At 45.4% G+C, this 27432-nt stretch overlaps 1 protein-coding gene across 6 annotated transcripts in view; it reads left to right on the top strand.

Moving 5' to 3' along the window:
• The window catches only part of LOC141055844 (uncharacterized), a 104106-nt gene that overhangs the window by 58834 nt on the left and 17840 nt on the right, over window positions 1-27432 (top strand). The window contains exon 2 of one of the 6 annotated variants that reach the window (XM_073552557.1): window positions 17469-17720. The exons of 4 other annotated variants lie outside the window; for them this stretch is intronic. The gene's annotated coding sequence lies outside the window, so the exon portion shown is untranslated. Of the gene's footprint in view, window positions 1-17468; window positions 17721-24994; window positions 25099-27432 lie in introns of those variants that run through there. One more of the 6 variants, XM_073552559.1, reaches the window with a different exon arrangement.

Consider the following 27432-nt stretch of genomic DNA (forward strand, 5'->3'; position numbering starts at 1 on the left):
CTCATCAGGATGATTGGGTTTCATTTTTGCCCTTGGCCGAATTTGCTTTAAATAATAGAGCTAGTTCTACCACTTTGATGTCACTTTTTTTTTGTATCTTTGGGTTTCATCCTCGATTTTCTTCAAGGCAGGTGGAGCCTTCTGCCTGCCCAGGTGTTGACACTGTGGTGGAGAGAATGCACCAGATCTGGGACCAAGTGGTGGATAAGTTATCTCTCTCCCAGGAAAAGGCCCAGCGGTTTTCCAACCGACATAGGACCGTTGGTCCCCAGTTTAAGGTGGGTGATATGGTTTGGTTATCATCAAAAAATATCGCTATGAAGGTAGCTTCTCCTAAGTTTAAGCCTAGATTTATTGGGCCTTACAAGATTTTGGAGATCATTAATCCGGTCTCTTTTCGGTTGGCTCTTCCTGTCACATTTAAAATCCATAATGTGTTTCATAAGTCCTTGTTGAAGAGGTTTGTTGAACCAGTAGTTCCTGGGGTGGCACCTCCGGACCCTGTATTGGTTGAAGGTAACATGGAATATGAGGTAGAGAAGATACTGGATTCCCGTCTGGCTAGACGGAGACTCCAGTATTTGGTTAAGTGGAAGGGTTATGGTCAGGAGGATAATTCCTGGGTCTCTGCCTCTGATATTCATGCCAAAAGATTGGTGCGTGCCTTTCATCGGGCTCACCCTGATGGCGTGGATGAGGGTTCGGTGACCCCTCCTCAAGGGGGAGGTACTGTTATGAGTTCATTTTCCCTTCACCATTGAGGTCTGATGAACTCCCTCTTCTGGTGAAGGAAGGTAGTGAGGCTGATTACCAAGCACCTGAGCTGGGAGAGGATGACTGGGCGACGGGGATCTCTGACTGGATATAAGGCAGCCGACGCCCTTCTGCCTCGCTGGTGATTTCTCTGTGGAATTCTAGGAGACCAGTCTGATTCCTGCTCCTCCAAAGCTAAGTTTTCTGCTTTGCCTTTTTGCATTTGTGTTTTGGTTTTAGTTTGCCTTGCTTTTCTGGATTCTACCATTCCCTGCTGGGGTGAGCTGAATTCCTATTTGTCGGTTTGCTCTGTCTTCAGAAAATACCTGAGTACTGACATAGTCTTTTTGAAGCCTAGCGTCTTCAGGGCCTTTTTCCCTGTCAGTCTGTTGGCTCTTATTTTGATAGGGTTTTTCACGGATTGCAGACAGCAGCCTTCCTATCCTGTCCTATCTAGTTAGCTTGGGCCCCATCATTTGCTCTGTCTATCTTTCTGTCTGTGTTAGTATTTTTTCTTCTTGCTTCACCGTCATTATATGTTGGGGGCTGCCTATTGCTTTGGGGTCTGCTCTGGGGCAGTTTAGATTTCCCTTTCTGTCTTTAGGCTAGGCAGTTCTCCGGCTGTGATCGAGGGGTCTAGGGCATCGTAGGAAACCCCCACGGCTACTGCTAGTTGTTGTTGATAGGTTCAGGGGTCTGCAAACCGATAGCTGCCAACTTCTCTGGTTTTCTGGACTTAGCTAGCATTTCTGTTTTTGCCTCCTACGGTGACTCATTCATAACACCTCTGATGCTAAATTTTATGGTCAGGGTGCAGGAGAGGTTTTCTTCTGATGACTCTTCCATGAAGTCCATATTTGATAAGGTGTCTCTGAACAGTAGAACAATTACCACAACTCCAGAATCTGCTAAATCTTTCTGAAGGTCTTTTGCAGTCAAGTGGGGGTTCTGATATGCCTTTCTAGCAGTCCTACAAGCAGCTCTCTCTGAAATTTTGCTTGGCCTTCCAGACCTTAGCTTGACCTCCACTGTTCCTGTAAACTGCTATTTCTGAAATACATATTGAACTGAGGAAAGGACAACTTGAAAACGCTTTGCTATCTTATAGCCTTCTCCTGCTTTGTGGGCCTCCACCATTTTCATTTTCAGAGTGCTAGGCAGCTGCTTAAAAGAACCCATGGTGGCTGTTTTTTCGCACAAGGTTAGAGGAGGCTATGTGTTTCTAAACCTGTGGAATCTGCATCAGCTGGCCTTTCCTAACATTGAGGGTGAACAAGCCATATCCGTTACAGGCTAATTAAGGTCTGAAACCTTGGTCAAAGTTATCTGAGCACACAAATCTCCAAAGGTGCCCAAACTTTAGCATCGGACCATTTTTCTTTGTGTAATTTTTAAAATGTGAAAAAATTACAATGTGTATTACTTTTTAGCCTAAAATACAAAACAAATGTGTCATCTTTAACTTTAGGCCTTTTAGAGATCATTTTATCTTCAACTTGCTTAACTGTTCACAATAACAGTAATTTTGACCAGGGGTGCCTAAACTTTTGCATGCCACTGTATATCCTCAGGGTTTGTTAATTTCCGTATATACTCGTGTAAAAGCAGAGATTTTTGGCACTTTTTTTGTGCTGAAAACGCCCCACTCGGCTTATAGACAAGTCATTGTCCAGAAAGCCAGCAGGGGAGGGGGTGCCGCTGCTAAAGAAAAATGAATATTAATTTCTCTTATAGCAATGCCAGCTGCAACCGCCGGCTTTCAGAAGACATCACGCTCACCCTCCTCCACGCTGTCGCTGCATCTCCGTTGGTCCGGCAGCTATTCCTGTGCTGAGGATCACGTGGCACCGCTCATTAAGGTAATGAATATGCACGCGTCATAACTCCCATAGGCATGGAGCGCATATTCATGAACTTTATGAGCGGGGCCACGTGATCTCAAGAGCTGCTGGCGCCGGAACAAGATCCAGCGACGGCGAGCAGGCAGGACTTGATTCGGGGGAGCCATACATATTAGGACAGGTAATGGGGGGAGCCGTGCATACAATGAAAGGGAACAGGGGGGTCGTGCATGCAATGACTGGGACCGGGGGAGCCGTGCATACAATAACAGGGAACGGAGGAGCTGTTCATACCAGGACAGGGACCGGGGGAGCCCGGCATACCAGAACAAGGATTGAGGAGATAATGCATACTCAGCTTATACTCGAGTCAATAAGCTTACCCAGTTTTTCATGGCAGAATTAGGTGCCTCGGCTTATACTTGGATCGGCTTATACTCGAGTATACGTGGTAGATGTCCAGGCAGAACATCTACAGAAACATTGTTTTTCAACTTACATGTTGCAATTTTAAAGAAAAAACAGCATATGCAGCAATAATGGCACCCCTAATTAATACGTGGTTACACAATTTTTGGCATTGATGACAGCCTCCAAACTTTTCTTGTAGCCATCTATAGTCTTTTTGCACTTCTCAGCTGGTATTTTCTCCCACTCTATCTTTGCAGTTTGTTCAAGCTCTTGGATGTTTGCAGGGTTCTTTTTCCAATTGGTAGATTTCAGCTCAGCCCAAAGATTTTCAATGGGATTGAGGTCAGGACTCATTGCTGTCCATTTTAAAACAGTCCATTGTTTCTTTTTCAACCACTCCTGTGTACTTTTGGGTTTGTGCTTTGGATCATTGTCTTGCTGGAGGATTTTTGACTCAAACCAAGTTTTCCTTCACTGGGTAGGACATTTAGCTCTAAATTGGTAATTCTCTGGTTTTCATGATTCCTGTGATACAGTCAAGGCCTGGAGCACCAGATGCAGCCTAGCAACTCCACAGCATTATGGATCCTCCACCATGCTTAAATTAACTGTTGGTACGGTGTTCTTTTCCTTATAAACTTTATTGCGCCGTCTATAAACAAACTGTTGCTTTGCATTGCCCAAAAGCTCTATTTTTGTATCATCTGTCCACAGAACATTTTCCCAGAAGGATTGTGGTTTGTCAAGGTACTCCTTGGTAAAGCTCAGTCGTTCCTGTTTGTCTTTTCTTCAACAATGGTTTCTTCCTTGGCCTTCGGTCATAAGGCTCGGCTTGGTTAAGGTGCGGAGTATGGTACTTGTTGAAACCATGACACCAGACTGTTACAGATTGACCTTCGGGTCTTTGGATGTTTTGTGTGATGATTTTTCCATCATTCGCACCAACCTTTAAAGACATCTCTTGTCAATTTTCTGCTTTCCACCACATCCAGGGAGATTCTTGACAGGTTAAATGATTGCCAAACTTCTTAATAACATTGCGTGCTGTTGAAACTGGGATACCAAGGTTTATGGAGATGGCCTTATACCCTTGGGAAGTCTTATGTTTGCTAGTAATAGCAGTTCTGATGTCCTCAGACAGCTCCTTTGTCTTCACCATTGTGACAAAGGAACAGAGCCTACCATGTGGCTTTTTAAATCACTGAAGTCATCATTCATTGGCCAATTCATGTCACATGGGCACCGACAATCAAAGGTGATTCTCATTTGATATTTACCACAGGTGAGTAAAAGTGTTTTTCCATACTAATTTAATGTAAATGGTGCCAATACCGGTGTCACAGCAAGCTTTAGGTTTTTCTATTTTTCCCTCCCATTCTTTTTTCTTTCAAATTGCTTATCGTTTGTTCTTTTGTATTTTAGACGAGTGCTCTATAAAAAAAAAAAAAAAACCTGTCTCACTTGTGCTTGCACTTCATGGGTGCCAATAACGATGATCAGGACTGTATGTTGAAAAAATTCCCATCAGACAACACTAGCGGCAGGGGGCAAGTCTCCTTGCCCAACCAAGGAGGAGAGGCCAGGGAGACACACAGCGAAGGCAGGGGTACAGTGTCGAATACATCAGCCAATTTCATGACACCAGCCAAGCGCCCAGGGCCTGATGACCGGTTATTTTTCTGAAGGAGGGAAAACCTTTTAGGGTATGTTTCCACGGGCAGAAACCAGCAGCACTTTGGACCCAGCACATGTCCTCTCCGTCCAAAATGCTGCTGGCTTTTGAACGCTGGTGATTCCGCATGTGTTCTTTGAACCGTGCGCGGAATCACCGTGTCCTATACATACACTGTGTAATTTATCTTGTGGAGACTGAGCGTCTCTGCAAGATAAATAGACATGCTGCAGTCTGGAAATACACGCCGCATGTGCTTATAAGCAGGTCTGCCACCTGCGTCTTTGAACGCATAGTGAGATGGGATTTCATAAAATTCCCTCCTATACTGTAACATCTAGCCGCTGTGGATTGGACGCTGCAGCTGTACGCAACGTCATAGAATCATAGAATCGTAGAGTTGGAAGGGACCTCCTGGGCCATCTGGTCCAACCCCCTGCTCAAAGCAGGATTCGCTAAATCATCCCAGTCAGATGTCTGTCCAGCCTCTGTTTGAAGATTTCCATTGAAGTCCAATCCGCAGTGTTTCCTGACCGTGGAAACATACCCTTTGGGTATGTGCACACTATCTTTAAGGCTAAGTGCACACGTTGCGGAACTCCCACGGAAGTTACCACGGGAATTCCATTCCGCGGGAAAACCGCATTTTAAATTCCCGCGATTTGCAAGCGTAATTGGCTTTCAGAATGCTAGCTTTGCGCATCCTGTGTATTTTTCCGCAATGCGACTCCGTCACGGGAAAATCCGCAGCATTAGCACAGCATTGCGGAATACCATAGGATTGCATGGGATGCTGTTTTTTTGCCCTTTCGCGGCAATATCGCGCTTTAAAAACCGCCGCAAAAACGCGAAAAAAATGCAACGTGTGATGGCTCAGGATTTGACGCAGGTGAAATCTGCACCAAATCTACATCTGAGGTCACTGGCAGGTCACCTGCGTTTTTTCATGCGTTTTTTCCTAATGCGTTTTTGACACGTTTTTTCATTGCATGCATTCTTTTGTCACTTGAAATAAAGCGAATTGAAAGTTGGTTTCTGGGAAGGAAAAAAAAGTGATTTCCTGTTTGCACATATATTGGGGTATGTTTCCATGGTCCGTAAACGCTGCAGGTTGCTTTCTGCATACATTCGCACAGGTTGCTTTCTGCATACATCCGCAATGTCCAACTTGCAGCGTCCAGCTGTTACAGCATAGTGGATGGGATTTCAAGAAATCCGTTGCCCGCGGCTCACCCGCAGAGACAAACATGTGGCGCGTCTTTTCAGACCGCAGCATGTCAATTTATGTAGCTGCGTAAATCACCCATTCACTATCATTAGATGCGGTTACGCAGGTCTGCCACCTGCATCTTTGAACGCATAGTGAGATGGGATTTCATAAAATTCCCTCCACTATGCTGTAACATTTGGACACTGCGGATTGGATGCTGCGGCTCTACGCAGCGTCCAATCCGCAATGTTTCCTGACCGCCTGCCATTTTCTTCCGGGGAAGATGAAGGAAGGCCAGGGTACGGAGCCGGAAGGTCCGGGGATGGCAGAGGTGCCGAGGGTGCTCGAGGGACCCCATTTCTCTCTCCTCTGGTATGCTAAATCATATCAGAGGAGAGAGAAATGAATAGCCAATTTTTTTTTTTTTGCGGTGAATAACGGCGATCACAAGACTGGGGACAGTAAAAAACCGACCCGAATCATGTTCTCCGGGGCCTCATCTACCCACGGTATCCAAGACCTGGGTGATTTTCAGATGATGTGGGGTGCTATACCCTTGTTTTTCAGTGAATTTAAAAAGCGGCACTGAGGAATAAGTACCCATAACTGCCATAAAAGGCATATCGGTGGTCATTAAGGGGTTAAACAAAAATCCAAAACTTACCAATGTTCTTAAAAAATCTGAAATCCATTTTGTAGCCAAAAGCACCTACACTTCCAAATACTCTCGCCCCCAGTGAGTTTCCTACCATTAGCTCAGTTCCCCGTTCTTCTTGGCTCTCTGTGAAGGTTTTTTTTTAAAAATGTGGACACGCACCATGCAAAGCATTTTTTCATAATACATTATTGAATGTGAACAATGCGATGAACAATACACTGGTTGTACTATCGGAGCACTGGAAAAATGGATAAGGAGATACATGTCCGATGCGCGGTTTGTTCTAAAAGTGTTGTGGTTTCTGCTGTTTCAAAATATTTTTCACAGATGCATGGTGGTAGCATTAACTCTTTGATGATTTACAGTACAGAAAAGTCCATAAGCCAAATAGGGGGAGGGGGGGTTATTTGAGACGCAAGTTGCTGAACCGCAAATCTTTGGATTTTGTAAGTTTCAGGCTAGGGTGCCTCACGGTGTGAACCTATGACAAGATCTAATTTTGCAATATGACTGGCAATGCTTGTCCTTTTAATACACTTTTTTGCCGTGGTTTTTCTATTGTTTAACATATATTTCTTCCTTGCTCAGTAATATTTTTTTATTCACATGTCTTATTTGTCTTGTTTTTTTTTTTTTCCTTTTCTTTTTCTGGACATTTGCTCTGCGCCATATAGAGTTAATTTTGTAAAATTCTGTTGATTGGGATTACTCTGCACAGGTGGAGTATCATACAGTCTGTATGAGTCCTCTCCTGCGATGCTAACTGTCAGGATCAGGGGTTGTAGGATGTATGTAGGGATGAGCGAGTAGTGAAATACTCGGACTCGCTGTACTCGTTACGAGTAGCTCCTAATAATCGGGTATTCGTAACGAGTAGCGAGTCCAATGTAAGTCAATGGGAAATGCGAGTAATGGGCTGTGTGTGTGTGTGTGTGCGGGGACTGTGCTGGGCTGTGCCGAATATTGCGAGGCGAGTAGTAAACTTTACTCGCTAGATGTATGACCTTTGGCCAGCACATGGCTATCACATGGCCAGGGGGCTTATATTAGTCATCCCACCACTGCCGCAATGTGATGAAATCAGCAAGCTAGTCTTGCCCTAACAATTTACCGCAGGGGGGCTTATTTTAGTTATCCCACCACTGCCAACAATGTGTTACGAACTGCAGGGATTTATGTATATCCCACTTTTCGGTTCCGCTTTGGAACTTGCAGCTCTCTGGCGCCCCCCTTACCCTCAGGTCAGTCAGGGAACTGCACCTAGGGTAATTGGTTGCCGGACGAGCTACCTGTTGTGCGCTGGCTATTAGGCACGCTGCAGCGACGGAATTATAAATTCTTTGGCCGCAGCCACACAATCGGCTTATAAAACCCGCGTCGTCACTGCCAGCGCTACCCACCTAGCCAAAACACACTTCGCTGCCACCAGCTTTCGATTTCTATATTAATATTTTAAATTATAACAGGGATTCCGAAGCCAACCCAAATTAGTAGCGTAATTAACTCTTAGGCATGTGAATTCGTCATAGAGCAAGGAGACGGAACTAATAATTTCATATTTTACTCCCAAAAGGCAGGCAGTGTTTACAGAAGATATAAAAAAGATTTTACACTCTGAGACAATTAAATTATGTACACAGCAATTACAAATAAAAAAGAGAATTAAGACAGAAACACTCACATGGTACTTAGTTCATCTCAGGCACACCAGGCTGGGGGGGATGGGTGACAAATCCCAATGCATCAGAAGGTCTGGTTACAGCAGCTCCCCAGGCAAGAAGTGACTGCACATGGAGGGAAAGTACTTTATACCTCTGGGCTTGTGACATCGCTAAAGGGGCTGGGTTTCCGGCTCCGTCCCCTAGCTCAGAGTTACAGATCTGGTTCTAAAAACTTATAATAATCATATCTTGCAGAGGGTACCTAGTATAGAAACGCACATAGTATCATCTTATCCAGCTTGTGGCTGGCATTCATTCAAAACCAAACACGAAGCATCGGGCTTCCGCGGCTGCGCAGGAATCCACTTCTCGGATTCCGTTGAAGTTAGAACTGGGGAAAACACATGTCAAATAGTCCTGTCGAAGAACGTTCCAAATATGTAGTTTTCATCTTTCTAGCACAACCTCACACCGTTTTATGACCAAATGATTAGATTCTCATTATTGTCTATGGGGAGTCCGAGCACATGAGAGGACAATGAAGCCCCCTGCTGTGAGGCGGGAAATCATTCACTTGTATCTCAGGTTACACTGAGTGTGTGTGCACTGCAGGCTGAGGAAGGAGGAAGCAAGGAGGGGTGGACAGTGTCAGGCTGTGAGTGAGCATAAATTCACAGGCAAAGGGAAAAGAACAGGGGGGGTCAAACCCTCATCACTGGCATAGCAGAGTTCAGTATGTGAATAGAAAAGTCTGGAATGTTCCAGAAAATGTGATAATCAGGGGAATCTTACGTCATATTTTACATTATCGTTACACCGACACATACCATGATTAAGATTCTGCTGAAACGCGTTGGTTGGTATACCCAGGTGTCGCATGGAGTCCAGCATTTATGTCTTTGCAACTGTTCCAATAAAGTTTCTACATTTTTACATGCTGGTTCCCACTGGTTTCATCGCTGGCGTATTCTTCCCTTTTTTTCTGATTCATTGCTGACATCCAAGACTGGTACGGCCCTGTGCGATTTCTTCTCCCAGCAAGGTTCATCTACTTACGGTGAGCTGACTATTTCCCCTCCCTTCTCCCTCATTTATACAGAAGAACAAGTTCATCTATTGTAGAACTACAAGAATCAGCATGGAGCATGGGGCTCAAAAGAGAAGTCCTCACCCAGCCCCACATCCCAAAAAATGAGAACGTTACAAGTCTCGGAATATAACGACAAACGCAAAAACTGTTTTTCATATAAATTTCAGATTCTTTTTCACCGCTTAAATAAAAAATAAACTACACCTATTTGGTGTCTGCGTATTCATACTGACCTGGAGAATCATAATGGCAGGTCAGTTTTACTATATTGTTAGCAAGATAAATAAATGCAAAACACAGTTGTGGAATTGCACTTTTTTTCACCGCCCCGAGGTGAGTATAATAAAACTTATTTTTCTTATCTTGCAGGTCGGACCGGGGGCTTATCTACATATTATAGAATGCTGTAGATAAGCCCTGAAAGGCGGTTGGCCACATCTTATAGCAGCAAAAACTTCTGACAGATTCCCTTTAAGCCTTGGGACATGTAATAAAAATGAATGGAAATCTGGCATCAGTTGGGGGCTGTGTTATTCATCCATCATTTTCCTCTAACAGACGGGTAGAGAAGAGACAGTGTTCTAAGTGCCCATCAGCTCCCCACGACACAATCGTGGGGTCCTGATGGGTTGCCGTGACAGTCAGAGGTCTGCTGAATTCCATATACCTGTCGTACTTCATAGAATTCTAGCCTGTGGCAGGGTTTCAAAGAAGACAGTGATTATTTCTGTGAATAGTACACATGCTCGACTGATTTCGGATTCAAGTCCTAAGGGAATTGAAAATAAAAAAAATACAAAAGATTGAATTTCCCCCTTTTGCCCCTTTTTAAAAAAGAAATAATACCTCCACGTTCATAAATGTCCGATCTACCAAAATATAAAATTAACCCAATTCATAAATAATGTAAGGTGAAAGAAATTTGAAACTCCAGAATTGCGTTATTTAAGCTGCCGCAACATTGCTGTAAGTAGCTATCAAAACTTTTAATCCCATAATGGTAAAGAAGACAGCTTGCCATCAGGGCTGTGGAGTCGGTAAGCCAAACCTGCGACTCCGACTCCTCAATTTCCCTTACACCGACTCCGACTCCGACTCCACGACTCCGACTCCGACTCCCACACATATTGCTTATATTTAAGTGAAAAATTTATTGTAGTACAATGTGAACCTCAGACATTTAATCATTTTTATGATCCCATAATCAAGATATTTAGATAGAACAGAATATATATTGGTGTACTACCCGGTTTTCATTCTTTTTGGTACAGATACGATATGGATAGACAGATATGGATAAATGGATAGATAGAGCAGATTTCTAATCTGCTTTTGCTATTGAAAACATTATCTATGAGCTCAAAAACCTTTCAGGTGATGCGTTTTTTTAAATAGATGATCAGCTTTTGCAGCTGAAAAACGTATCCTCAAAAAACACAGGAAAAACGCTGTGTGTGAATAAAGCCTTAGATCAGGAATAGAACAGCCATTTATAGGACATTTCATAACTTTCCCAAATTCCTATGAAAAAATATTCAGCACATCCTGCATTGAATTACTGTACCCGATTTATTATATATTTTAGGAGTCGGAGTCGGTCCATTTTATACCGACTCCAACTCCGACTCCACCAAAATGAGCTCCGACTCCACGACTCCGACTCCGACTCCACAGCCCTGCTTGCCATGCAAAGAACAAGCACTAACACACCCCACGATTGGAAACATAATGGGTCTCAGAAACTGCCAACAGAAGCAATTTTTTTTTAAACACTTTTTTTTTACCACTTAACTATAAATAGAAATGCACATTTGGTATCTCCATAATTAAATTGACCTGGAGAATCACATTGCCAGTTTTCAATGTATTTTGTTTTTTTTTTCAATTTACCAGTAAGTCTCATGGTAAAATGAGTGGTTTCATTCAAAAGTACAATTCGTCCCACTAAAAACAAGACCTCACATGAATATGTTGCCTGAAAAAAAAGTCATGGCTATTTGAAGAACGGAAAAAACTAAAAGCGCAAAAATGGAAAATCAGCATGTCGGGTAGGGGTTAAAGAACAATTGTAATGCTGACACAGCCTAAGGCTACTTTCACACATCAGGTTTTCGGCGTCAGGCGCGTTCCGGCGTCGTGCCGGAGCGCTGGATCCGGCAAATGTTTTGTAAAACCTGATGTGAGGGATCCGGTTTTCTGCCGGATCCGTCTTGTGCATGACAGCCAAAACCGGATCCGTCTCATCCGGTTTTCGATCCGGTTTTCGATCCGTTTTTCAACGGATTACGCCGGATCCGGTTTTTAAAAAGGCCCCTTGTGGCCGTCCGAATGGGATTGGCTACTGAAAAACTATATATACCGTGTTCCTACAGCCCTTCTTTGACAGGTTGTAGAGGAGAAAGTGCAGGTTGGAGAGAAGAGCAAGTTACTGGCGAAGATGGATGTTGTGATTGGAAATATTTTGAAGAATTTGGCGGATTTTACAGCGGAGGCGAATCGTTTGAGGGTGATTGTTCTGGAGAAGGAGAGAGCGAGACAGCAGCGCATCAGGCATCGTAGACGACGTTTGTGGATCCACCCCATCACAGCCAAGAGAATGACGCGTGGGGTCTATTCTACACTCTGCATGGACCTTAGACGAAACCCGGATACATTTTTTGGGTATGTTCGGATGAAAATGGAGAATTTTGATTACTTGGTGGAGCGCATTGCACACCTCATAAGAAAATCGGACACCTATTGCCGCTTCTCTGTTTCACCCGCAGAGCGTCTGATGGTGACTTTAAGGTAAGCCACATTTATTGGATATGCTCGCATCAGAGCACACTTTCACTGCAATCTTGTTGGTGGTAGTTTGTATCTCCAAGTGTTATAGCTGAGTTTTGGTATGTAATGCTGTGATTTTAAACTAATTGATTGTTTTTTAATTCCCCACAGATTTCTTGCAACTGGAGAATCCCTTTCGTCACTGCATTTCCAGTACAGACTCGGGATTTCCACCATATCTGGAATAGTGAAGCACACATGCCGTGCACTGTGGGACTCCTTAGCTGAAGAGTTTTTACCAGAGCCCACAACAGAGAGGTGGATTGAAATTTCAGAAAAGTTTCAACAGATATGTCAGTTTCCGAACTGCTTGGGCGCTGTGGACGGGAAACATATCCACATTGTAAAGCCAGCCGGATCGGGATCGGAATATTTCAATTACAAGAAATATTTTTCAATTGTCCTCATGGCCATCGCTGACGCGGAATACAAATTTATTGCTGTTGATATTGGGGCCTATGGTCGCTCAAATGACTCTCAAGTTTTCAAACTGTCTGCCATGGGGCGTAAACTGTATGGAAACACCTTCCAGTTCCCATCCCCTAGACCGCTGCCGCAAACATCTGGTCCAGCTATGCCATTTGTCTGTGTAGGGGATGAAGCCTTCCAGCTGTCAGAACACCTTTTGAAACCGTACGGTAGCAGAGGATTTTCAAGAACAAAACGCATTTTTAATTACCGCCTCACAAGAGCAAGAAGAATGGTTGAATGTACCTGTGGTATTCTGACAGCCAAATGGCGGGTCCTATTGACTGCGATCAACCTCAAGACAGAAACTGTGGATGAGGTGATCAAAGCTTGCGTGGTACTCCACAATTTTGTTATCTGCAAGGAACCCATTTCCATTGAGGACACCTCTGAAGAAACCACCTTGCAAGATTACCATGACATTACCACTAGAAGTTCTGTGACGGTTTTAGTAATGAGGGACAATTTTGCACTATACTTTGTCACCTCAAGGCAGAGTACACTGGCAGGATGACAGTGTGAAAGATTTGTGCCCTACTTGTGTACCTTCTGTACCAACAGTATATACCTTTGCCAACCAAAGTTGGCTATCTTGTCATGGTCTTACTATTTTTACCTTTAGGCCACAGGTGTGTACCTGGTTGTGTTTTAGGCAAAGTATTTCACCTTTTAACAAAAGTTGTGTACATTGTTAGGAAATCACCAACAATAAACCCAACTTTTTAGGTGAAATACTTTGCTTCAAACACAACCAGGAACACAACTGTGGCAAAAAGCTAAAATTTACCCACAGTTATATACCTGGTTTTGAATACCTTTTTACCTTTTAAATACCCTGTATTTAACCTTTTTTTTAAACATATTTCGCCGCAGAAAGAAATGACAGACAACCAGTGTAAACGATAATTTAACTTTTATTTAAAAATTTTTTTTTTTGTAAACTGTTTTTAAAGTTAAAAAAACTTTTTTAATAAAGGTTTGAAACCAACTGGGCATTTTTATTACAAAACACACATTATAAATTGGTGTAGTGTGGGGTGGAAATACTGCTGGAGGGGCTGCGGGACACTTCGACACTGGGAGTGTGGAGAGAGGACTGGGATCATGGTGGGGAAGGAACAGTTAGAGGTGAAGGTGTGGAAAAAGCTACAGAATGGGTGGACATGTGGGAGGCAGAAGAGGTGGTGGGCGGTGGAGTGGAGGGTTGGGCAGGGACTGTAGGAGCAGATGATGTTGATGGAAAGTTGTATGGGGAAGGAGTTTGGTACGGGGCAGGTTGCTGGAAGTGGGGAGATGTCTGGTACTGGGGAGGTTGCTGGTACTGGGGAGGTTGCTGGTACTGGGGAGGTGGCTGGTATGTAATAGGAGGGGGAGGATGGAAAGTGGCTGGAGGGGGTGCAGGTGGAGGAACTACTGGGGTGGGAGGAGGAGGTTGGGAGGTAACGTGCTGGAGAGCACCGTGGCACGAATGCATTACATGCATCTGCTGGCTAGGAGAGAGCGTTTCCATGCGCTCCACAACAGACCTGAAAAAGGTGTGGTTTGGCGAAGATCTTGCTTCTGAATGCATGGTTTGCAGAAGTGTCTTCACCTCCAGAATGCTGGAGTTGATCTGCTGAAAGCCTGCGGAGATTTGCTCTGACAAGACTTTTAGACAGTTCTGGAAAGATGCATTCAGATGCAAGAACTCTGGCGCATAAGTCTTTTCCTGACCCCTCTGCCGCTGCCGCCCAGTACCCGCAGGTGTACTAGAGGTGGCAGGGGCAGAAGGGTGGGGTAAAGGGAAAGCGATCTCCTCACAGCAGCTTCATGTAAGGTAGGCGGCCACGATGCTCCTGTGCTGGTGGATGGGACAGATGGGTCGAATGTGTGGGAAGGCTGGGAAGGTGCAGATGTACCGGGGCGGTCGAAGTGTCCCTCGGTGCCGGTCTCCTCAGGGATCGCCTCAGAAGGGTCCAATCGTGCAGGCTCCCGAGTGCTGCTCACCGTGCTGTGGAATAAAGAGAAAAAAAAACAATTAATATAGTGACATGGCATGGCCCTGGCTGAAAAAAAATTGTTACATCTAAACATTTTTTTTTCACATGTGGTGTGTAATATTTACCTTCTGGTGACCATTGTATCCCGGAGGAACGACAGGGCTCGTGCGTAATTGTACTTGCTCCTGCGTCCTCCAGATCCACTCGGGGCCCGCATCTCTTTATTGAACTCCTTCTTGAAACAATCCCTCACAGACCGCCACCGCTTCACAATTCTGTCCCCTGAAACGAGAAAGGACAAAATGGTTAGTATACAACATCAGTGTTTCCCAAACTCCAGTCCTCATGGTCCCAAGGGGTCATGTTTTCAGGATTTCCATAGTAAATAGAAATCCTGAACCCATGATACGTGGGGACCACGAGGACTGGAGTTCGGGAAACACTGGTTTACATCAAGCAACCGGTACTGTATATACTTACGCTCTTTAATCTGGGCCCGAGCATCGAGGTCCTCACAGCAGCCCACAAGGAGCGAACAGATTTCCTCCCAGAGCCGTCGGGTAACAATCAGGTCAGCATGGCGGCGGTCAGCCATATTCCATAGCGGCTCCCTTTCTCTGACGAGATCGATGAGGTGGTCCACATCAATTCCTCCATCCTCACCGTCAGTCGGGAGCACGCTGTGAAGGCTGTTAAAGTAAAATAGAAAAATAGCAAAATTAGTCACCACACTTTAAGACATGAAATAAAAAGTGTACCAAAATTTAACTTAAATATTATACTTACACGCTGGTGACCGCCGTGTTGCTGTCGCCGACGACCTCTTGGCCGAGCACCAGATTGGGAAGACTAGAGAAGAAAAGAAAAAAAATTATGTGTTTGGATGTTGGCATATTTGTTTGCTGTGTGATGTCTGCGGTACATTGTTTTCTATGTGTTGTGTGTAGTGTGATGTTGTGTTTCTGCGTTTGATGCAAAAAAACTTACCAATTGTGAGCCCACTCCAGGTGTCTGTCCACCCCTTCCTTCTTCTTCTGGGAGCTCCTCTTCAGCTTGTGATTCCTGTTTTGAAATAAAAGCCAATGAATAGACATATATTACAGAGATGATGGATTGTGGAAATAAATACCGTCAAACGCTGACGATGCGAGGGAGGGCTCCCAGAAGATGTGCTGTCCTCTTGCTGGCCAGACTCCATGGCTGTGGGTGGTGCTGCTGCTGCCAGTGCTGCTGCTGCTGCTGCATCTCTTGGGCGGCTGTTGAATAGAGAGAAACAAAGGGCCAATGAATATCTTGATATTCCTTGGCCCTAGTTTTGAGGAATGGGGGATTTGATAATTACTGTCTCTCATCTGCTGCTGGACTCCCCTCCCGTTGTTCAGCATGTTCCCTTTGCTGCTCCATTTGGGGTGGTGGTGGTGCTGATGGTGCTGCAGTGGTCTCCTGCATTCTCCTGCGCCTGGTTCCTGTCTTGGGTGGCATGTTGGGTGTGGCTGAGGGTCCCACTGTCATGCTTTTATATATGTGTGCTGTGGGCAGAGCTACTGAGCATGCTCAGACCCAAAAAACCGGATCCGGCGCATTGCGGCGCTCATAGACTTTCATTGTGTGAAAAAGCCGGACGCGCCAGATCCGGAGGGTCCGGCTTTTTCGCCGGAGTCAAAAAACGTTACAGTAGCCGTTTTTTCCAGACGCCGGATTGCGACACATTGCCGGATCCGGCTTAAACCGGATTAAACGCATGGCCATTCGGCGCGATCCAACGCAAATGCAAGTCAATGGGGGGGGAACCGGATCCGGCATTGCATGTCGCCGGATCTGGTTTTTGTCAAAAGAGCCGGATCGCGCCTGATGGCGAAAACCTGATGTGTGAAAGAGGCCTAAGGCCTCATTCAAAAGTCAGTTTTTCTCATGTACGAGAGACACGGACAGTTTTTCTTATGCATGGAAAAACAAAAAAAAAGTTCTCCACCTTTTCCTTTTTGATAGTCCATGATTGTTTCACTGGCCAATAGACTTGCAACGCCAATTTTGAGCCGACCCTCAAATCAGAATCGGATATGTCTCCTTAATTTTCCTTGGATCTCTCAGTCCGCCAAATTTCACGGACACGCGAATTACCTTATAGACTGTCACATGTACAAGTGCTCTCCATGAAAACCACGGATGGCAATCGTATGTGAAAGTCGGACATCTGACCGAGCCCTTAGACATTTTAGTCAATATTGCCAGATACAGTGGTAAAACCTGGCCATAGATGATTGATGATACCAGGAAATAAATAAATAAATCTTTCCGAGAAATTTTTTTTTTTCTCACAAAAAGATCAGTTGTAGATGAGACGAATTGATTATTTTTTAAAGATTTTTTCATCCAGCTTTTTGATTAATAAAGACCGAAAAAAACCAAATTTTACTGTATACGACGATGGTCTATGATTGGATCACTGAAACCATCATGCGCTGATAAGTTTTCACTCTATGAACGATGAAATGCAGAATTTTCTATCTATAAATGCTATCAGCCTTCCTCAGGTAAAATGTAAGATTCTGTCTTTTCTGTCAGCCTCAAGTTAGCAAGTCTCCATCTCTGGCTGCCTCAGATAAATGGCGGTCGTTCTCTTGCTATTTTTCTCAGCTAAAATTCCGAACCTTCAGTCAGATAGTGATGAGTGAACGTGCTGGGATAAGGTGTTATCCGAGCATACTCGTTTGCTAACCCGAGTGTCTTCAGTTCCCTCGAAAAATATGTTTGATTCCCCGTAGCTGCATGTCTCGCGGCTTTTCGACAGACGCAACTCATGCACAGACTGCCTGCTTGTTTCTAGTAGTCAATTTTCCCATAATCTTCCTGACAGGACTGACATAGATTAATCTTTTGTTTCCCCTCACTTTTCTAGCTCCTCCCAATTCCAGTCTCACTCCTGAGGGTCGATGGGAGATGCCGTTCTGACTCCTGCAGGTTTATATAAAGTAGAGAATTCACTTCCACTGTATGTTTATGACAGGAGTCCTATCACGTCTGGTCTGCTGATTTAACAGGCACCGTGCTGTTATATATACTCCTCCCCTGATCACATGACTATGACCTCATCACATGTCCTGTGCGCATAGAACAGCTATATATCTGATGTGCGATTCTGCCGGTGGAGGTATGTGAACATTCCTTGTTATTCTCTACCAGGATCATTTTTTACTCTTCCTTAGGCCGGGATCAGACTTGCAAGAAACTCGGACGAGTCTCGCACGTCAATACCCGGCACTGTCGCGGGCACTCGGATCGGAGCGTTTAGCTGCATCTATTTCTATGCAGCTGAACGCTCTGATCCGAGTGCTGGGTTTTGACGTGCGAGACTCGTCCGAGTTTCTTGCAAGTCTGATCCCGGCCTTGCATAATGACGCCAAATTTTGTGACACCTATCTATATATGCATAGTTAAACAAAGAAATGTGGTGCAGGAGAGTTTTACCATCAATACCATGGATGGTAAGAAGAACAAAAAAATCAATTTTGGAACAGATCAAGCCAGACATGTTACTGGAAGCAAGCTGTCAGGAACACCGCACTGAACTTGCTCACTGAGCCAGTGCGCGTGTCCTGAGTAAAGCGAACAGTGCTCAAAGATACCTGTGGAGCGGGCAGCAGCCGAGTAGATGCGTACTTCAGATCCGCAGGAACTGAAGCACGTGACTGCTAGGGGCGTGGCCTAAACTCCACAGAGCTAGGAGCTGCAAGATAACTCCTAGCAGGGTAACTGCGAGACAAAGTTACCAGGGGGCATAGACAGGGAGAATAGTCAAGACGTAGCCAATGAGTCACACACAGAGATAGCTGCAAAGGTATAAGAGGGGCGAGCAGAGAGTAGTCAGTTCACAGGCAATGAGTCATACACAGAGATACTAACGCAGTACAAAATCAACAGGCAAACTCACAACGGGAAACAGAACCTGGTCAGAACCATATAAACAAGCTATAACAACAAACAGGCACACGGGGGTCAGCAGACTAGGGCAAAGGCAAAAGTATAACTGGCAGGGATTGAAGCTTCCTGGAGTTTAAGAAGCTCTCCCAGAACCAGAAAGAGGCCACAATCAATAACCCCAGGTGTGCAGGTCAAAACCTGCACCGAGCTCCAGACATTAACCCCAGGTGTGCAGCTCAAAAACCTGCACTGGGATAATGACAGTACCCCCCTCTCAACGGGGGCCTCTGGACCCCCAAGCTTCCCCAGGTACTTGGCATGGAAAGCCTGAACCAGGCGATCTGCATGTACCGAGTGAGCAGGGACCCATGAGCGCTTCTCTAGTCTATATCCCTTCCAGTGGACCAGGTACTGTAAAGAGCGGCGCACCCGCCGAGAGTCCACAATATGTCCGACCTCATACTCCAATTGACCCTCCACCAGCACTGGAGGAACAACAGACTCAGAGTTCTCTTTGACAGATCCTGCGGGTTTCAACAGATTTATGGAACACATTGGATATTTTTAAGGAGGCGGGGAGACGCAACCTATATGCCACTGGGTTGACTATCTCCATAATCTCGTACGGACCAATGAACTTTGGTCCCAACTTAGCTGATGGTACCTTTAAGTTGATGTTACGTGTGGAGAGCCAAACCTTCTCTCCCACCTGAAACATGTCTCCCGAGGCTCTCTTTTTGTCAGCAAAATATTTGTATCTCCCCTGGGCCCGAGAGATATTACGGCGGACTTCAGCCCAGAGGTTTTTTAACCGTTGATCGGACCCCTCTGCCCCTGGACAACCGGAATTCACCCGAGAAAACTCCCCAAAATGCGGATTAAGCCCATAGTTAATCAGGAATGGGGACATGTTGGTGGACTGACTCGCCCGGTTGTTAAAAGCGAATTCAGCCAACGGTAACGCATCACACCAATCCTCCTGTCTGGCGGAGGTCAGACACCTGAGCATTTGTTCCAGGGATTGATCGGTGCGTTCTGTCTGACCATTACTCTCCGGGTGATATGCCGACGAGAAGGAGAGTGAGATGCCCAATTTCATACAGAACGCCCTCCAAAATTTGGCCACAAACTGCACACCTCTGTCAGACACAACATTCAGGGGTACCCCATGCAATCGGACCACATGCTGCACAAACAACCTTGACAATGTTTCCGCTGAGGGTAATGCTGCCAAGGGAATGAAATGGGCCTGTTTAGAAAAGCTATCCACCACCACCCAGATCACGGTATTGCCCCTGGAAGGTGGAAGGCCGGTAATAAAATCCATGGAAAGATGAGTCCATGGCCTATCAGGAACCGGTAAAGGTATGAGTTCCCCAGCCGGACGGTTATGCGAGCTTTTGGAACGGGCACACATGCCACAAGCAGAAACAAATTCCTTGACATCGGACCTTAATGAAGGCCACCAAAAACCCCTGGCTACTGCCTCTCTAGTGGCCGTGATACCTGGATGAGCACTCAGCCTAGACTCATGAAACTCCTGCAGAAGTCTAGGCTGCAATGAATCTGGAACAAACAGTTTATCCCCTGGCCTGGTTGCCGGAGCTAGGGCCTGAGCCCTTAGAATTTCTTGTTCCAACTCAGTTGAGACCCCCGCCACTACCACCCCTGGGGGAAGAATGGAGGACGGCGGCTCAGGGGGAGACACTGGATCAAAACTTCTGGACAGGGCATCCGCTTTAACATTTTTGGACCCCGGTCGAAAAGTAATGGAGAACTGAAATCGCAAAAAAAAAAGTGACCAACGGGCTTGTCTAGGAGTAAGCCTCTTAGCAGATTCAAGGTATGCAAAATTTTTGTGATCCGTGACAACCGTGATAGGGTGAGCCGCCCCTTCCAAAAAGTGCCTCCATTCCTCAAACGCCAGCTTGACCGCAAGAAGTTCCCAATTGCCTACATCATAAGTTTTTCTCAGCTGAAGAGAACTTCTTGGAGAAGAAGGCACAGGGTTTGAGAATGGTAAGGGTGGCCAGACCCTGGGACAGCACAGCCCCCACCCCCACTTCAGAAGCATCCACCTCCACAATGAATGGTTTGGACGGGTCAGGTTGTACCAACACCGGGGCAGACATGAAACATTTCTTAATCGCTGAGAAGGATTCCTTAGTGAGTACAGACCAATTTTTTACATCAGCGCCCTTCTGGGTAAGATCCGTGAGTGGTTTAACCACTTGTGAGAAACCTTTAATGAATCTCCGGTAATAGTTCGCAAATCCTAAGAAGCGCTGGAGCCCCTTGAGATCTCGAGGCTGAACCCAGTCAGCGATCGCCAGCACCTTCTTAGGATCCATACAAAACCCCTCACAGGACACAATCAACCCCAAAAAAGACAGCTCCTGTACAAAAAACGAACATTTTTCCAATTTAGCGAACAATTTGTTCTCCCTGAGTCTCTGGAGAACTGTCTTAAGATGTTGCAAGTGAGATTGACTGTCCGGGGAATACACCAAAATGTCATCCAAATAAACAATAACAAAACGGCCTATCAGATCAGAAAACACAACATTGATGAAATTTTGGAAAATAGCGGGTGCATTAGTTAACCCAAACGGCATTACCAGGTTCTCAAAGAGTCCTTCTGATGTGAGGAATGCCGTTTTCCACTCGTCCCCTTCCCGAACCCTTATCAGATTGTAGGCCCCCCGCAGATCTAACTTGGAGAACCATTGGGCCCCAGCTAACTGGTTACAGAAATCTGGGATGAGGGGAAGCGGGTAAGAGTTCCTAACCGTTATCTTGTTCAGTTCCCGAAAGTCGAGGCACGGCCGCAAACCACCATCTTTTTTCTTCACAAAGAAGAACTCTGCTGCCACAGGTGACACAGAAGGCCTGATATGCCCTTTGCGGAGGCTCTCAGCTATGTACTCCTTCATGGCTTGGCGCTCAGGCCCAGACAAATTGAACAATCGAGCCTTAGGTAACTTGGCGCCGGGCACTAAATCAATAGCACAATCGTAGGGTGTATGTGGTGGCAGCGCTTCAGCCTCACTTTCGGAAAAAATGTCTTCGAAATCCTTCAGGTACTCCGGAATACCTTCCAGACCGACAGACGACACAGACACGGATTTAACAGCGTTAACAAGATGTCCTAGGTTACCACATTTATTATTGCATCCCCATTGAGTGATTTCCCCTGTAACCCAATCAATGGTAGGATTATGGCGTTGAAGCCAAGGCATCCCCAGTACCAGTCCTGCAGGCAAGTTATCTAGCACAAGACAACTTAGTTTTTCCACATGAGTGGAACCCACTTTTAGAGAAAAAAGTTCAGACCTGCAACAGATACCGTCTTGGGTAAGAGGAGACGAGTCAGTTGCCACAAGTTTAACAGGATCGTGAAGCCTGACTGTCCCTATCTTATTAAGAGTCATAACCTTGGTATCAATCAGGTTCACAGCAGAACTGCAGTCAATAAAAGCAGTAGTCTGAACAGGACCAAAACCAAGTTCCAGTTCCACCTGCAGCACCATTTTTGCACATGAGGAAAATTGTACCTGAAGATCTGGGTAGCCTCCTCGACTACTACCCAGATCTAGTTGTTTCCCGCCATCTTGGAGGATGACGGACAGGAGGGACAGTTCTTCTTCCAATGTCCAGATTTCCCACAATAGAAGCACAACTGCTTTTCCCGGCGGCGTCTTCTTTCCTTTCCCTCACAGGTGACAGCGCTCACCTCCATAGCCATAGGAAGAGTCCGGGTCTCATCTCCACTGAAGAATAATGGTGTTTCCCGTTGCATAATGCCTCTAGCCCACAGCCTGTGATCCATGCGAACCGCTTGGATCATGGCATCCTCCAGGGAGTCAGGCGGAGGATGAAGTACCAAAGCATCCTTGAGACGTTCACACAGGCCTCTGTGGAACAGCCCCCGAAGGGCGGCATCACTCCAGGAAATCTCGGCTGCCCAACGTCTGAATTCAGTACAGAACCATTCGGCCGAGTGCTCTCCCTGACAGACACTCATCACCTTGTCCTCAGCCAACCGCACTCTATAAGGCTCATCATAAATAAGCCCTAAGGCTTCAAAAAACGCATCCACAGACATTCTCTCAGGGGCAGAAGAGGAAAGCGAAAATGCCCAGGCTTGTGGGGACCCCTTAAGCAGGGACATCACCACCCCCACCCTCTGTTTCTCATCCCCTGAGGAGCGGGGCCTCAAAGAGAAAAAGAGCTTACAGCCCTCCTTAAATGCCCTGAAATCATCCTTGTCACCAGAAAATGTATCTGGCAATTTAACCGGGGATTCGGGTGGGACTAAAATGACATCTCTATTCCCCACCTGCTGGAAGCCTGCGGAAAGTACCCCCTGAACTGAGTCCTCAACCCGCCGTTGGAACTGGGCCAGAGCTTGGTGTTCCAAACTAAGCTTCTGCAGTGACTGAGTCAAGCATTTCACCTGCTCAGATAAAGCACACATTGGGTCCATGCTGCAGAAGTGAGGAGAGAAGAAAAAAAAAAAATTGTAGGCCAGTTATAATGTCAGGAACACCACACTGAACTTGCTCACTGAGCCAGTGCGCGTGTCCTGAGTAAAGCGAACAGTGCTCAAAGATACCTGTGGAGCGGGCAGCAGCCGAGTAGATGCGTACTTCAGAGCCGCAGGACCTGAAGCACGTGACTGCTAGGGGCGTGGCCTAAATTCCACAGAGCTAGAAGCTGCAAGATTACTCCTAGCAGGGTAACTGCGAGACAAAGTTACCAGGGGGAATAGACGGGGAGAATAGTCAAGACGTAGCCAATGAGTCACACACAGAGATAGCTGCAAAGGTACAAGAGGGGCGAGCAGAGAGTAGTCAGGTCACAGGCAATGAGTCATACACAGAGATACTAACGCAGTACAAAATCAACAGGCAAACTCACAACGGGAAGCAGAACCTGATCAGAACCATATAAACAAGCTATAACAACAAACAGGCACACGGGGGTCAGCAGACTAGGCCAAAGGCAAAAGTATAACTGGCAGGGATTGAAGCTTCCCAGGGGTTTAAGAAGCTCTCCCAGAACCAGAAAGAGGCCACAATTAATAACCACAGGTGTGCAGGTCAAAACCTGCACCGAGCTCCAGACATTAACCCCAGGTGTGCAGCTCAAAAACCTGCACTGGGATCATGACACAAGCTAAGACTTGCCTAGCTTTGAGCACATCATAAGAAGAAAGCAGTCACTGGAGGACATTATGGTCAGAAGACTAGAGGGAACAAGGCAAAGTGGAAGACCAACAATCCGATTGCTTGATACTATCAAGATAGTCGTGAAGAAGATCCTGGTGGACCTATCTAGGCCTGCACAAGATAGATTTTCCTACAGAGCGTTCATCCATTGAGTCGCCATGACTCGACATTGAGCCGAGAGTCATTAAATAATACAAAGAAAGTTGTCAAATCACTAATAAGTCCACCCAATGGACACAAAATCCTAGAAGGGGCAGAGGTTTAAATCTTTAATTCCCATGTTATACAGAATCTTTTCTCACAAAACTATTAATCGCTCTGCTCTCCTTGCTCTATAACATGGTGCCTGTAGATTGGACTGCATTTTCATGGTGACACATTCTCTTTACAGCTAAGAAAAAGTGCAGTAGTCATGCCGAACATACAGGTATCACATCTGAGCTATGGAAAAATATAGAGAACCAAAAGTGCAAACATCCACAGTCTTTACACAGCCATTAAAAGTGTTTTTAGGTCATACGTATACTTCTCAACACGACATGATAGTTGAAAGAAAGACAAGTTCTTGGAACGTTTCAGACCAAACTTCCTTAACTCCTCAGAATGCAGATTTGTTCAGTAATTGATTCCACTTGTGTTCATAGTTGTAGTGCTAAGATATTAATGATAATCGGGAACCCATATTGGTAGTCTGTCTTTAAAGATCCCTTTAAGACCTCTTTAAGATATTAGACAGTAACAGTTCGGCTCATATTAGCCTTGTAGTCTTCTGTAATTTTCCCAACACCTGGACACTGCAAAACTTCAACAATATTTAATGAGAACATGCTTGTTTATAGTATTCACCCAATTACCACAGTTCTTTTATCGCTGTTTGGTGAGAACTGTGTATGTTTTTAGTCTTCAGTGGGAAAGTGTGTGTTTATATTATTCATTCAGTTACTGCATAGTTTCGTTATTAATGTTGGTGAGAAATGTCATGTTTATAATATGGTAAAATATCCGGAACCAGGAAGGTCTTTTGGCATGTCACATCCGATGACGTACGGTATTTTTCCGGTGTAATTTGACATCTGAAGAACTGGCCACTCAGAAAAGAGATAATATATTGGACAAATAGAATTTGTTATAGTTTGTGTAACACTTGGTTACGCAAGCATTTTTTTTTTTTTTCAAACAATACATAAGCTGGGGAAGCCTGCAGCTAAGACTGAAGCCTGTAACCTATAGATTGGAGGTGACAACCATGTGGGTCTATGGTGTGGATATCCCAGGAATTTTTCTGTCTTCGCAGTTCGCTTCTCACGGTTGATGTTTTTTTTGAACAGATGATGTGTACAATTCCTGGTGAAGTTTTTTTTTCTGTGTAGATGCAGTGTAAGTACTTTTACCTTTGTGATTTATATTATGCAAAAGTGTATGCAATATCACACTATTTACTGTTTTATGTAATCATTTAATTGTAAAAAAATTAATCGCCTTCTTTAAAGCCGTATCTGAGCCCTTTAAGTACTTGGCAAAACAATAGTGTAAGAAAAATCTGTTTTTTCCAGGACGTCCCTCCTGACAGCACCATGGAGGTCGTCATCCTACTCCTTACTGGGACAGGAAACACACAAGAGGTTAAAAGGCCCCTCCCCACCCACCTCGCTTAGTGTTTTTCCCGTTCCTGCATGGAGGGACACATGAGAGAGCAAGCAGGAGCTTACCGGATGGGTTCAGGTGGATCATGCTGCACAGCTAATCCTTCCCCCTTGTCAAGAGGCCTGAGGCCGACACTCTCCTATGAGGAGTCTCTAGGCCACAGAGACCAGTCGAGCGGAAGCCTCCTGGGTTGAGCTGCTTCCCCCCCAGTGGTGGGCTCTCTGCACCAGCCAACATGGCGCTGAATCTTTCGGAAGACTCACGGTGTGCAGGTCCGTCACACTTCCGGTGACATCAGAGAGGTTCCGGTGTTCGGCGTGTGTTCCAGGGTGGAACAAGGAAGTGATGCGGAGACAGGTAATAAGACCATTTCCTGGGTCTCGGGAGGCACTCAGCATGCATGGGGCCACTATGGAAGAAGCTGTCAGAGTAGATTAGGACTGCGTGGTAAGTGTGATTGGTGCAATCCTACCTTCTTTTACAGCAGCCTGACTATCCCTTCTCTCTATACTAAAATAGGATAAGGGAACCTCTGCTATGTCCCTCCCTATGCCTAAGAGATCTGGCAAGGCCTCTGTAAAGTCCAGGCGGTACCCTATATGCAGTATAAAATTGCCAGATGCATATGAAAGAATACTCTGCGAAGACTGCACCAGCAAAGTTGTGAGGGAAGAACAGCCATCCCTGCTGTCTGAGATGAGATCCTTAATTCTTGAGGAGGCCTCTATATCTAGCCTCACCCTGCCACAACCTTCCAATCCAGGTCCAAGAGTTAAGAGACTTCGATTGGTGATGGAGCTAAGCTCTGACGAGGAATTCCACTTTCCTGGATCAGGCCAGGGGGAAATAGTGATGGAAAATCGAGTAGTGGGCAGAAGATATTTATTTGCCTCTGAGGATACCGATGAGCTAGTCCAGGCGGTCAGAAATGCGATGCAAGTGGAGGAGGTCCCAAAGCCGCAGTACATACAGGATGAGATGTTTGGGGATCTCAGAGCCCAGACGCAATGGGTGTTCCGGGTGAATGACCATATCCAGGCTATGGTCCTGGAGGATGCGGAGAAACGCTTGGTGATACCAGGAGACTTTAAAAATCGTTTGCCTTTTGATCCTGAGTACATTAAGATCTGGGAAGAGGTTCCCAAGATAGACATACCAGTGGCTAGCTAGGAAGACATCTATAGCTAGACCTAGAAGAAGACCTAGTAAGGTCGAAACGCGTAGTCTGCACGCATAAAGCAGCAGTGTGCCCCTTTTTTTCATCTGACCCCCTGTATATATTTGGGTTTCTGCCACATGGAACTATTTTAAAAGATAAAAATAAAATGGATTTTATGGCCAAGTAGGAAGCATCCGCTGGAATTATTTGCTGGTTTTTGTTTCAATAGAATTTAAAATGCTCCCCATACCTTGTCGTCAGATTCTCTTATGGTCGCAGTTATAATTCTGGACCCTTAGTTGGAAGAGGGCAAAGGACATTATTCACCATCATAAAGCCATCAGGCGAATCCCACACTATAATAAATCTAAAACCTTGAAATTTCTGGGTAAAATACAAAAGATTCAGAATAGAGTCAATAAAATCTACGGTTCCCCTTATAGACAGGGACACATTTCTGTGCACCCTGAATCTAAAAAGTACTTATTATGAGGTCCCAATTCGCCCGGTGTCCCAAAAATTCTTGACATTCGCAGTAAAAATCCAGAATTAAATTTGCCATTTTCAATTTCAGTGCCTTCCATTCGGCCTAGCCTCAGCTCCTCGGGTCTTTACCAAATTGGTGTCAGAGATCGTAGCCTATTTAAGGAACAGGGGGATAATCATAGTTTCATATATGGACGATTTCCTCCTTGTAGCAAGTTTGGTGGATGAGCTCCGGTTCCACAGGGAAAAGACCATATCCACATTGGGGTACCTAGGTTGGATCCTCAATTGGCAGAAGTCATACTTGGTACCGGGAAACAGGAAGATTTTCCTGCAAGTGCTGTTGGATTCCAGATACAGAGCATCCTTCCTGCTGGAAGAAAAATAAGAGACCGTGAGAAACAGAATCCTGGTGTTCCTGA

This window comes from Dendrobates tinctorius, unplaced genomic scaffold (genome assembly GCF_039654945.1).
Source record: "Dendrobates tinctorius isolate UK_male_01 unplaced genomic scaffold, ASM3965494v1 ptg000192l, whole genome shotgun sequence".
In the NCBI taxonomy this organism is placed as follows: domain Eukaryota; kingdom Metazoa; phylum Chordata; class Amphibia; order Anura; family Dendrobatidae; genus Dendrobates; species Dendrobates tinctorius.